The sequence below is a fragment of the Aethalodelphis obliquidens genome, unplaced genomic scaffold (genome assembly GCF_003676395.1).
Source record: "Aethalodelphis obliquidens isolate GAN/ISIS:26980383/991018 unplaced genomic scaffold, ASM367639v1 scaffold4, whole genome shotgun sequence".
Lineage (NCBI taxonomy): Eukaryota > Metazoa > Chordata > Mammalia > Artiodactyla > Delphinidae > Aethalodelphis > Aethalodelphis obliquidens.
In genome coordinates, this window is record NW_020837948.1 from 32,478,878 (window position 1) to 32,493,183 (window position 14,306).

A 14,306-nucleotide genomic window follows, 5' to 3' on the forward strand; every position below is an offset into this window, starting at 1 on the left:
AATAGAGTGAGATTTAGCATTGTATATTAGTGGGGGAACATGGGCTAGTCAAAAAATGGGGTTGAAACAGTTAACTATCTATATAGAAAAGGAAAACAATCCCCACTTCACAATGTACACAATTAAGATTGAGTAATGATCCATATGTAAAAAATCACATTTTTCATTACAACAGGGTTGCAAGATAATCTTAAACTTGAAATGAAATTTTCAAGCCATAAGAAAAATAATTTGTAATAAAGGGTGTGGGAGGTGGAGACCTTTTCATGATTAAGATTTAGGACTCTAAGATTTAGAACTCTTATCACACTCATGTCTGATGTCAGAGACATGTCATCATGCCACATTCTAGCTATATAAATTAGGAACGATTACTTAAAAGTTTAATCATCATCTTCCTCAAGTGTAAAAGTGAATAATAGGATCTCTTTTTTGAGAAATACAGTGAGAATTAAATAGGATAATACCAAAATACTTAAGGTATTGCCAGAAAAAAAGTAGTACACAATTACTGTTAGTAACTGTCCTTGAAAAATCTCACATTATCTCTGTTGAGATTGACAGTACTTGGAGAAGAAATGAAAACTTGGAAAGACATATTAATTTTGGAAAATTTGTACGTTCATATAGCATAAGCCAAGCACTCCTATATACCGAAGATACAAAAGGGACAAGGCATGGCAATCGTCCTTCAGTTACTCCAGTCTAGTAATCTTTTTGAAGAACCAGAAAGGGATGACAAGCAGCTCTTGAAAGGATTGACAACTGGGGTTGAAGGCTCACACTGCCTACGTTGGAGACCATGACATATAATGACAGCAATTGACCTGCTGGTTAATTTTATTTATTACAGCTTAGCATCACAAATATACGAACAGAGAAAGTCGAGTTTTTACTGTTCTAAACTTAAAGATCTATAGTATTAATGTAACAAAAGGACCACTTTTTTATAGTTCTTATTAGGTTAGCTAAGAGATCTTGATATCCAAGACCTATAGAAAGAAAACTAAAGCCATTCAAGACAATGTAATAAGAAAAGGATGGAGGAACTCGACATTCAATGCCTTATAATGACCTATAATTTGCAATAAGAAAGTAAGAGAGTGGAGAGAATATAAGGTTAAGGCACAAACTTATTTACTAGGGTATAAGGTTGTAGAACTAAGATGCTTCCATGTACAGGCAAACCTAAGAATTAACCATGGGAAGGATTTACTGAAGAAGAGTGGGCATGACAGTTGAGCAGAAGTTCCTGAAAATCTCTGTATCCCAGATAGCAAGAAAAATGCATTTATTAAACATGGACATATGGAAATTGTTGATGTTGACTTAAATTTATTTTCTTTTCTACCACCAATATATGGGATGCTAGGCCTATATTGTAGACTTTAGTATTATTGCAATTGCAAATATCCACATGAACTGTCCTCTACAAGCTAGCTTGTTAACATTCAAGGGATTCTAAACCTGTGAAGATAATCACACAGATAGTCTAGAGAAACAAAAATAACCCTATGAGCTTCCCTGAACAAATCCCCACATGGAAGTTTCCATTTCCAAGCTAAAGATATTACTTAGAATTCAATTACTTTTATTCCAACTCAGACTGCAAAGCTACATTTCACCTTTTTTTTTTAAGATTTTTAAAAATTTCATTTTATTTATTTTTATACAGCAGTTTATTATTAGTTATCTATTTTAAACATATTAGTGTGTATATGTCAATCCCAATCTCCCAATTCATCCCACCACCATCACCCCCCACCACTGCTTTCCCCCTTGGTGTCCATACGTTTGCTCTCTACATCTGTGTCTCTTGTTCTGCCTCACAAACCAGTTCATCTGTACCGTTTTTCTAGATTCCACATATATGCGTTAATATACAATATTTGTTTTTCTCTTTCTGACATACTTTACTCGGTATGACACTCTCTAGGTCCATCCAGGTCTCTAAAAGTAACCCAATTTCGTTCCTTTTAATGGCTGAGTAATATTCAATTGTATATATGTACCACATCTTCTTTATCCATTCGTTTGTCGATGGGCATTTAGGTTGCTTCCATGACCTGCTATTGTAAATAGTGCTGCAGTGAACACTGTGGTGCATGTGTCTTTTTGAATTATGGTTTTCTGTGGATGTATGCCCAGAAGTGGGATTCCTGGGTCTTGTGGTAGTTCTATTTTTAGTTTTTTAAGGAACCTCCAAACTGTTCTCCACAGTGGCTGTATCAATTTACATTCCCACCAACACTGCAAGAGTGTTCCCTTTTCTCCACACCCTCTCCAGCATTTGTTGTTTGTAGATTTTCTGATGATGCCCATTCTAACCAGTGCGAGGTGATACCTCACTGTAGTTTTAATTTGCATTTCTCTAATAATTAGTGAAGTTGAGTAGCTTTTCATGTGCCTCTTGGCCATCTGTATGTCTTCTTTGGAGAAATGTCTATTCAAGTCTTCTGCCCATTTATTGATTGGGTTGTTTTTTTTTTTTTAATATTGAGCTGCATGAGCTGTTTATGTATTTTGGAGATTAATCCTTGTCCGTTGATGCATTTGCAAATATTTTCTCCCATTCTGAGGGTTGTCATTTCATCTTGTTTATAGTTTCCTTTGCTGTGCAAAAGCTTTTAAGTTTCATTAGATCCCATTTGTTTATTTCTGTTTTTATTTCCATTATTCTAGGAGGTGGGTCAAAAACGATCTTGCTGTGATTTATGCCAAAGAGTGTTCTTCCTATGTTTTTCTCTAAGAGTATTATAGTGTCCCGTCTTAGATTTAGGTCTTTAGTCCATTTTGAGTTTATTTTTGTGTATGGTGTTAGGGAGTGTTCTAATTTCATTCTTTTACATGTAGCTTTCCAGTTTTCCCAGCACCACTTATTGAAGAGACTGTCTTTTCTCCATTGTAGATCCTTGCCTCCTTTGTCATAGATTAGTTGACCATAGGTGCGTGGGTTTATTTCTGGGCTTTCTATCCTGTTCCATTGATCTATATTTCTGTTTTTGTGCCAGTACCATATTGTCTTGATTACTGTAGCTTTGTAGTATAGTCTGAAGTCAGGGAGTCTGATTCGTCCAGCTCTGTTTTCTTCCCTCAAGATTGCTTTGACTATTGAGGGTCTTTTGTGTCTCCATACAAATTTTAAGATTTTTTGTTCTAGCTCTGTAAAAAATATCATTGGTAATTTGATAGAGATTGCATTGAATCTGTAGATAGCTTTGGGTAGTATCATCATTTTCACAATACTGATTCTTCCAATCCAAGAACATGGTATATCTCTCCATTTGTTTGTGTCACCTTTGATTTCTTTCATCAGTGTCTTATGGTTTTCTGCATACAGGTCTTTTGCCTCCTTAGGTAGGTTTATTCCTAGGTATTTCATTCTTTTTTTTTTTTTTTGCAGTATGTGTGCCTTTCACTGTTGTGGCCTCTCCAGTTGTAGAGCACAGTCATCCAGACGCCCAGGCTCAGCGGCCATGGCTCACGGGCCCAGCCGCTCCGCGGCATGTGGGATCTTCCCGGACCGGGGCACGAACCCGCGTCCCCTGCGTTAGCAGGCGGACTCCCAACCACTGCGCCACCAGGGAAGCCCTATTTCATTCTTTTTGTTGTAATGGTAAATAGGAGGGTTTCCTTAATTTCTCTTTCAGATATTTTTATCATTAGTGTATAGGAATGCAAGAGATTTCTGTGCATTAATTTTGTATCCTGCTACTTTACCAAATTCATTGATTAGCTCTAGTAGTTTCCTGGTGGCATCTTTAGGATTCTCTGTGTATAGTATGATGTCATCCGCAAACAGTGACAGTTTTACATCTTCTTTTCTGATTTGTATTACTTTATTTCTTTTTCTTCTCTGATTGCTGTGGCTAGGACTTCCAAAACTATGTTGAATAATAGCGGTGAGAGTGGACATCCTTGTCTTATTCCTGATCTTAGAGGAAACGCTTTCAGTTTTTCACCATTGAGAATGATGTTTGCTGTGGGTTTGTCATATATGGCCTTTATTATGTTGAGGTAGGTTCCCTCTATGTCCATTTTATGGAGAGTTTTTATCATAAATGAATGTTGATTTTTGTCAAATGCTATTTCTGCAGCTATTGAGATGATCATATGATTTTTATTCTTCAATTTGTTAATATGGTGTACCACATTAATTGATTTGTGTATATTAAACAATCTTTGCATCCCTGGGATAAATCCCATTTGATCATGTTGTATGATCCTTTTAATGTGTGGTTGGATTCTGTTTGCTAGTATTTTGTTGATGATTCTTGCATCTATATTCATCAGTGATACTGGTCTGTAGTTTTCCTTTTTTTTTTTTTTTGTAGTATCTTTGTCTGGTTTGGTATCAGGGTGATGATGGCCTCACAGAATGAGTTTGGGAGTGTTCCTTCCTCTGCAATTTTTTGGAAGAGTTTCAGAAGAATGGGTGTTAGCTCTTCTCTAAATGTTTGATATAATTCACCTGTGAAGCCATCTGGTCCTGGACTTTTGTTTGTTGGAAGATTTTAAATCACAGTTTCAATTTCATTACTTGTGATTGGTCTGTTCATATTTTCTATTTCTTCCTAGTTCAGTCTGGAAAGGTTATACCTTTCTAAGAATTTGTCCATTTCTTCCAGGTCGTCCATTTTATTTGCATAGAGTCACCTGTAGTAGTCTCTTATGAGGCTTTGTATTTCTGCAGTGTCCATTGTAACTTCTCCTTTTTCATTTCTAATTTTATTGGTTTGAGCCCTCTCCCTTCTTTCCTTGATGAGTCTGGCTAAAGGTTTACCAATTTTGTTTATCTTCTCAAAGAACAAGCTTTTAGTTTTATTGATCTTTGCTATTCTTTTCTTTGTTTCTATTTCATTTATTTCTGCTCTGATGTTTATGATTTCTCTCCTTTTACTAACTTTGCATTTTGTTTGTTCTTCTTTCTCTAGTTCTTTTAGGTGTAAGGTTAGATTTGTTTTTTGAGATTTTTCTTGTTTCTTGAGGTAGGATTGTATTGCTATAAACTTCCCTCTTAGAACTCTTTTTGCTGCATCCCATAGGTTTTGGATCATTGTGTTTTCATTGTCATTTGTCTCTAGGTATTTGTTTTTTTCCTCTTTGATTTCTTGTTTATTTAGTAACATATTGATTGGCCTCCATGTGTTTGTGTTTTTTACATTTCTTCCATGTAATGGATTTCTAATCTTATAGTGTTGTGGTTGGAAAAGATGCTTGATATGTTTGCAATTGTCTAAATTTACCAAGGCTTGGTTGTGACCCAAGATGTGATCTATCCTGGAGAATGTTCCATGTGCACTTGAGAAGAAGGTGTAATCTGCTGTTTTCTGATGGAGTGTCCTATAACTCTCAATTAAATCTATCTGGTCTATTGTGTCATTTAAAGCTTTTGTTTCCTTATTAATTTTCTCTCTGGATGATCTGTCCATTGGTGTGAGGTCTTAAGGTCCTCCACTTTATTTAGTTTATTATTGCATCCCTATTGATTTCATCTTTTATAGCTGTTAGCATTTGCCTTATGTATTGAAGTGTTCCTATGTTGGGTGCATATATATTTATAATTGTTATATCGTCTTCTTGGGTTGATCCCTTGATCATTATGTAGTGTACTTCCTTGTCTCTTGTAACATTCTTTATTTTAAAGTCTGTTTCATCTGATATGAAAATTGCTGCTCCAGCTTTCTTTTGATTTCCATTTGCATGGAATATCTTTTTCCATCCCATCACTTTCAGTCTGTATGTGGCCCCAGGTCTGAAGTGGGTCTCTTGTAGGCAGCATATATATGGGTCTTGGTTTTGTATCCATTCAGTGACCCTGTGTCTTTTGGTTGGAGCATTTAATCCATTCACGTTTAAGGTAATTATTGATATGTATGCTCCTATTACCATTTTCTTAACTGTTTTGGGTTTGTTTTTGTACGTCCTTTTCTTCTCTTGTGTTTCCCACTTAGAGAAGTTCCTTTAGCATTTGTTGTAGAGCTGGTTTGGTGGTGCTGAATTCTCTTAGCTTTTGCTTGTCTGTAAAGCTTTTGATTTGTCCATCAAATCAGAATGAGATCCTTGCCGGGTACAGTAATCCTGGTTGTAGGTTCTTACCTTTCATCACTTTAAATATATCATGCCACTCCCTTCTGGCTTGGAGAATTTCTGCTGAGAAATCAGCTGTTAACCTTATGGGAGTTCCCTTGTATATTATATGTCATTTTTCCCTTGCTGCTTTAAATAATTTTTCTTTGGCTTTAATTTTTGTCAATTTGATTACTATGTATCTCAGTGTGTTTCTCCTTGGATTTATCCTGCCTGGGACTCTCTGTGCCTTCTGGATTTGGGTGGCTATTTCCTCTCCCATGTTAGGGAAGTTTTCAACTATAATCTCTTCAAATATTTTCTCGGGTCCTTTCTCTCTCTTTTCTCCTTCTGGGACCCCTATAATGCTAACGTTGGTGTGTTTAATGTTGTCCCAGTGGTCTCACAGGCTGTCTTCATTTCTTTTCATTCTTTTTTCCTTATTCTGTTCCACAGCAGTGATTTCCACCATTCTGTCTTCCAGGTCACTTATCCATTCTTCTGCCTCAGTTATTTTGCTTTTGATTCCTTCTAGTGTATTTTTCATTTCAGTTCTTGTATTGTTCAACTCTTTTTGTTTGTTCTTTAATTCTTCTAGGTCTTTGTTAAACATTTCTTGCATCTTTTCTATCTTTGCCTCCATTCTTTTTCCGAGGTCTTGGATCATCTTCACTATCATTATTCTGAATTATTTTTCTGGAAGGTTGCCTATCTCCACTTCATTTCGTTGTTTTTCTGGGGTTTTACCTTGTTCCTTCATCTGCTACATAGTCCTCTGCCTTTTCATTTTGTCTGTCTTTTAGTGAATGTGGTTTTTGTTTCATAGGCTTCAGGACTGCAGTTCTTCTTGCTTCTTCTCTGCCTTTTTTTTTAATGAGAAACTGAAAATATCAACTGATGACAGTTGGTATAGCAAAAGGATATAAGGTATAAGTGACTAAAATATTAATCATGCCAAGTGCTTTACCTTCACTATTTTTTTAATGGAGCTCTATTTTAGCCCTAAAAGGATAAAAATTTGAAAATATTTTTATTTTAATCACTTTTTTGTTAAAATTAAAATATGCAAAAGATAATTTGTTTCTGAACTTTGCCTTTGAAATTAAGAGTGCTTTTCATGGAAGAATTATTTTTGTTTCTTTTCATGTTTTCTTGAATATCTTAAAGATGATTCCTAATGAATTGCCAGATGTAGATTTGAGACTAAAATTTATAGACCAGTTATTCATTCCAGTCAAATACTATAGACAAGAACAGCAACAAATCAAAGTTAATTTGTAATTGAAACTATTACTAAAAGCAATTTAGTTTTAAAGAACCTTGGTATGTTCAAAAGATGAATTATTTGGTGCAGCTTTGTTATTTAAAATTATTTTTAACCATTTAATAGAAGAGAAGTTTAAACTTAGGAAGACCAGTGAGGAGTGGTATCTACTTCATTTTATTTTTAAAACTCAGAAATAAAATATCTTTTGAAGATAAGTTAAAATATATTTCAGAGAATCATAACATGTTTAGGTAAAGTTTTAAGGGGATTGTTATATTACAAATGGTAATATAATGCAGTGGAAAACTTACCAATACAATAAGTAAATTTATGTGGTTGCCATTACACTTTAATTTGCTCCCTCTAAATTACCTAGCAATTTGTCTTTTGCTTTATTTTCTGTGTTTCATGAGTTGGTTCCAAGATATATAAGAATAAGAAAGTGAGTAAATTGAGCTCATAATTTTGCTAATAATTTTATGCTTTACTTATACACAATCCCACCCATTACTGAATTCATATCCTTTGCAGTACAAGAGCTGCATTTGATTCTATGTAATTTCAGTGCATGGTTAGGGAGAGAAAACTTTCTATACTAATGTTAGTCTGGGCAACAGTTTATTTCTGCTTTTTCAGAAATGTAAAATACAGTGGCCTAAGTTAATATCTCTAAAATAAGGGCTCATTCACATGGAACTTGCATATAACCAGTTTCTCCCTCAAGGGAGTCTCACTTTAGTACCTGGTTTTATACAGGCCTCCACTGCTTTTCTTGTATTGACACTCTGCTCTACTTGTCCTGCAGTAGAAGGAAGCAAGAGTAGCCAATATTAAAATTTCAAGTTAATAGTTGAAGATAGAGATATTTTGGAGCAAAAATGCATTGGTAAAAAGAAAAATATTCTTGATTACTGAAAAGCTTGATCATTTTGACTAACACTATCTATACTTGTATTCACTAGGTTCTAAGGAAATTTCTCAATAGAAGTACGTATCTAACATGTATGAAAGTGTTTTTGTGTTTTCATATAAAACCATTAAGTTTGAGAATAACAGAAGAAATGAAGCTAAAAATTTTATCAAAAGCAATATTGCAGTTTTTATCTGTAAGTCCTCAGATAGATTGAAGGCCACGATTTTAATGGAAATTTCATGAAGTAGAAAGTGAAAAAGAGTTGAGAAGTACAATGATGATAGATATAAAACAATGACAAGCAAATTGGTTGGTTAATTAAAGAATCTGTGTTTGCAGGTAATATTTAGCATGTCAAAGTGAATGTCAGGATTAGAGATTAGAAATCTAAATATCCATCACCATAGGTTGAAATTATAGTCAAGATAAAAAAGGAAGAAGAGAAAAGAAATGCAAGAGGAAAGAATATATAAGACTGGATCTCTAAATGTCAGATTTAGTACACAAAGAGAAAGTAAGTCAGTGGACAAAATTCAAGCCCTGATATTTGTTCCAAAACATGGTTTTTGAATATTTAACTAAATGGACAGATGGAACAGGATATAGAAGGTTTACTTTTAATTATATAGTGCACTGGTTCTTGATCTTTGTTATATATTTTAATAACCTGGGTAGTTTTAAAATTCCTGATGCCCAGGTTATATGCCACATCATTGAAATTATATGGTTTTAGGGTGGGAACTAAGCAACAATAATTCCAATTAGTAGTAAAGTTTGGGAAATACCATATATTCATATTTATGTATGAGCCCGATTTATTTATTAAATAGTTACTAGAAATTTTCAATTTTCTTTTTGCATAGGGAAAAGAGTCACAAATTTAATCAAGTTTTTTAAGTTTCTAAAAAAATATATGTTTCAACATGCAAAGGGCAATAATATTATGATTGCTTTCATTTTATGTGAATTTCATTCAGATTCTGTGTTCTAAGAATATCTCAAGATTATGATTAATTGGTAATATACCATTATGGGGGGAAAATTGAATATAAATACTTCCTTCTTTGAAGACATTTACCTTGAGTACCTATTTGCTTTAAATTTCCTTGAAAGTAAAATGATTTTTTGACAAAACAATCTACTTTTTTTTTTTGCGGTACGTGGGCCCCTCACCACTGCAGCCTCTCCTGTTGCGGAGCACAGGCTCCGGACGCGCAGGCCCAGCAGCCATGGCTCACGGGCCCAGCCACTCCGCAGCACATGGGATCCCCCCCGGACTGGGGCACAAACCCATGTCCCCTGCATTGGCAGGCAGACTCCCAACCACGGCGCCACCAGGGAAGCCCTACATTTTTATTATATGGAATTTGCAATCATAACTGTGCAGAGAATTAGTGTGTTGCAATGAAAATGTAAGGTCCTTATAGTATATTTTTCCAATAATACAACAAATGACTATATGCTTGGATCTAAAATCTAAGGTGCTTTGGGAATACATTTCCACCCTAGTTAAAATAAATAGCCTATAAGTGGTAAATTAGGATTCTGTAAGTTTTACATATACTATAAAAAATTTCTCAGAAAAAAACTGTATTTATCTTTATGGCAGGTACTTTATTTTTTCACTTTTTTTTTGTTTCTGCTTTGATAATAATAGGGTTAAGCTTATTTTAACTAAATACCTCTTTTGGCACCTTCTTAGTTTACACTTAATGGATATTTTATGTTTAACAACTGATTCTCAGTATACATTTAGCTATGATTTTTTTTCTTTCTTCAGATTGATATCAGTTGATATAAACTGATTTCAAATACACAAAAATGATATTGGCTATCTAAACAGGGTGACAATATGGAGGCAGTCCCACTGTCAGTGGTGTTCCTTTTTACTCTCAAAAGTGTCCCAGTTCAGATGATAAGTTGTACTGTCCTTCTGTATCTAAAAAGCTGCCACTTCTGATAAGACTTCTCTAAACATTTAAAGTTACAATGTGATTTTTTTCAACAACAACAAAAAAAAGCACCAGGACATTAATCATCATCTACCAGGATTCGGGAAGAACTCTTCACTTCATGTCTAGCATGAGCAGAACCTTGGCTTTATGTTAAACATGACCATCCTAATTATTTCCTCTGTAATTTATAGAAGTTAACTGGCTTTCTTTTAACCAACTCAACATCTTGTGTCTCTCTTGTAATTTAATCAATGTCTACCTTTCAAAAGTTGACTCCCTACATTTATAATTTAGTTTCTATAAATCTATAAGCTTTGAGAATAGCCATGAGCTTACTCATCTTTGAGTTACTCTCTACCCCAGTCATGGTTCTTTCTTTATTTTTTCTTTTTTTCTTAATTTACTTATTTTTGGCTGTACTGGGTCTTTGTTGCTGTGCGCGGGCTTTCTCTAGTTGCGGTGAGCGGGGACTACTCTTTGTTGTGGTGCGCGGGCTTCTCACTGCGGTGGCTTCTCTTGTTGTGCAGCATGGGCTCTAGGTGTGCTGGCTTCAGTAGTTGTGGCACATGGGCTTCAGTAGTTGTGGCTCGGGGGCTCTAGAGCGCAAGCTCAGTAGTTGTGGCACACGGGCTTAGTTGCTCCGCGGCATGTGGGATCTTTCCATACCAGGGCTCGAACCCATGTCCCCTGCATTGGCAGGTGGATTCTTAACCACTGCACCACCAGAGAAGTCCCAGTACTTCTTTCTTTTAATTCTACCCTATTGGAAGAAAGTAACTTTTTCTTTCTTTTAAAGGAGAGAGGAAGAAAGGAGGGAAGAAAAAATAAAGGCTGCCTTACTACACCAAATTATTAATATGGAATTATAGTGGTAAATGCCTGAATACATAGATTAGGACCAGTGTATTGAGTGCACTGAAATATGGCAGAGGAGTAGTATAAGAAAAGTGTTGCTTTGGGAATAGCATTATGACAATAATAAAAAAGGGACATTAACACAACATGGAGATTAATTTTTCCAGTTTTCTTCCTTAACACTGCCTCTTTCAATACCGATCCTACTTCTTTTCATCCTCCTCTTTATCTTCTTTTCCCTCTTCTTCTTCTTTTTTTTCTGCCCTTCGTTATTCTTAGCCCTTAGTGATGTTGGAATCTTAGGGGCAAATCGAGTTTAGAAATAAATGGGAATCATTATTGCCAAGCAAGAATATATATTTTCCCTCTCTGTGCTCTAAACTGGAAACTAAAATAGCAGGGACTGGTAGAGATTACATATAATCACTTCCAGAAATAATGAAAGGAATAATTAAATAAAATGACTAGGAATTGGTGTCATGGGAGAAAATGCACACAAGCCCTTTAAAATTCACAGTAAATTCAATTACATAGTAAAGCAAGTGACTTGTTAGAGGACTTCATTTTAAATATCTTCTCATATTGCTAAATGGTCATAATATACCTTTTAAAGTACCTCAGCAAAGAAAAGTCCTGGATATTTGAAAAAACTGCTGAATTCACTAATGAATGGAAAGAATAGTCCTTGTTATGACATTTGTTCTTCTCCTCTAAAATATGTCTCAGAAAGTCTTGGTGGTAGTCAATTATCAATTATTTCCTTCAAGTAAATAATACCAGCCACCTAAGGGTAATTTGTAGCCTATTTTGTAGCAAAGGTCTAATTTCTTGCTTCAGGATGTCCCTGCCTTGATCTATGTATCATTTAATGCTCTATGTATCATTTAATGCTCTCTGAACATCAGATTATTTTCAATAGTCTATACAAAGAGTAAGATAAATTGAAGACTTTTAAAGTTTAGAACTTACATTTGCATAGAACTTTATAACCTCAGAGTCTTAGCAATCAACCTCAGTTTTGGATGCTTTAGTCCCTCACAGACAGCCTTTTTAGAAAACAGTCTGGGAAGAATTACCACAGCAGAACAGAGAGTTATGCTCCAGTCTCTCATTTGCATGTTAATACCCAGAATACTCTTGAAGTTTATTCAGTCTGGCTGTTTTATAGCAGAAATGCCATCTGAACTCTAAGAATAAACTAAAAAGACTTGGGGGGACCGATGAGCCCACTGAGTTCTTTTTTTATAAGTGTAAGTAATTATAAAAAGTTCACCCTTCTCTAAGGAATACAAAATACAGGCCCTCTTTTAATATGCAAATACAAGAACCCAACATCAACACTGTGTTAACTCCTAATCTTTTTTTAAAAATCTTTAATTTTGTGATCCCATTTCTCTGCCAGACTGCATTAGATTCATTGTTCATAAATCAGCCCTGGATTTTCTGAGGCAGAAAGGCCAGGCAGGCAGCCTAATACTGCCTTATTCTCAGTCAGAGAGATCTGTAGACTGTTTCCAGAGGGAGATAAAAAAATAGCAAAATGGAAGAAAGCAAAATCTAATACATAGCTAATTATATGGGAGTGATACAAAATTTGGGAAAGATTTGTTCTCTTATTTTCTTAGTTTGTTCAGATGCCTTTGACTTGAGAGTCTCAACTGTACAGCATGAATGATCTATTTTGAGAAAACAAATGGAAAAGTGCATATTGTATTTGGTAAAACATTTGATGCCTTTAAAAGTTACAGCACCTTTCAGCCAACCATCATGTTTTCTATCTGATAATAACTTGTTCCAAGTTGAATCACCATGGTTGGCTGCACCCTATCATACCTTTGGATTAGGAAAGTGGAACTTAGAAGTTTGTGAAGTATTTCTTGATTATATACAAGTTAACTCCTGATTGAAATAGGCTGCAGCAAAACACTCAGTTTATCCCAACACACAGCAAAAGCACTGAACTGTGGTTCAACAAATTGACCTTCAGAGATTATTATGACCTTCAAATTGTCACTAACATCAGTGATGCATTTTTCTTGTTTTATTTTTTCAATGGAATTTGATGGTAAACTTCTGGGAATGAGGGGAATTACATCAATTTCTTTGATAATCTGTAGAGCATAGGAATAAGTGATATGTGTAGACATTTTAGTTAACTGAAAAAATGTAATATTTCAATTTCAGTGTTAATTTTTATTTGAAAGAATATATGGCTGCCTTCCTAGAATGTTAAATTCTATTGAAAGGAACAGGGTCTGCTGCTGAGCATACATAAATATTTAGTCCTTTTTGTTTTATTTTATTTTTGGTAAACATTGTATTGAGTCTATTTGTGGAGTATTTTATAATAACTAAATATTGTAATACTTCAAGTTTTGGCATTTCATACTAAGGTCATGTTGACTTTAAACATGCTGAAATGATTTACAGTCCAAAGCAGGCAGCAGTTTTCTCAATGACACTGATACTAAACTCACATTCTTAAAATTTACAACTTGAAGGTGAAATGTAGCTACAAAGAATGACAGTCATGGCCATTATCTCCTGGGTTTTGTTCTAATCTGAGAAGTGAAAAAGACACTTTTGCCACTTCAAATAGTTAGATATCACAAAGAGCATGTGTCTGAAGTGCTTGTTAGCATGCATGTAGATGCTCAAGGAATCCAGTTGTGGTCAGATAGAAAATACGTGGATATGAGTGAGTGCTGCAAAGACCTAATTATGTGGTATTTTTTAAATGAGGTACTAAATTTTTGTGAATTTTTTGTCAGTGCAATTTAAAATTTTGGAGGAGAAATTTACATATTCCTTAAAAAAGTAAAATCTTTTGAATATAGGATGAAAGTTTTGGAAAAGAGGTAAGATGACTTAAAGAGTTCACATTTCAAATAAAGAAGACATACAGGGCTTCCCTGTTGGCGCAGTGGTTGAGAGTCCGCCTGCCGATGCAGGCGACATGGGTTCACGCCCCGGTCAGGGAAGATCCCACATGCCGTGGAGCGGCTGGGCCCGCGAGCCGTGGCTGCTGAGCCTGTGCGTCCGGAGCCTGTGCTTTGCTACAGGCGAGGCCACAACAGTGAGAGGCCTGTGTACCACAAAAAAAAAAAACAAAAAAAAAGACATACAGATGGCCAAGAAGCATATTAAAAGATGTCCAACATCACCAATTACTCAGACATAAAAATCAAAACTACAATAAGATATCACCTCACATCAGTCAGAATGGCCACCATCAAAAAGTCTACAG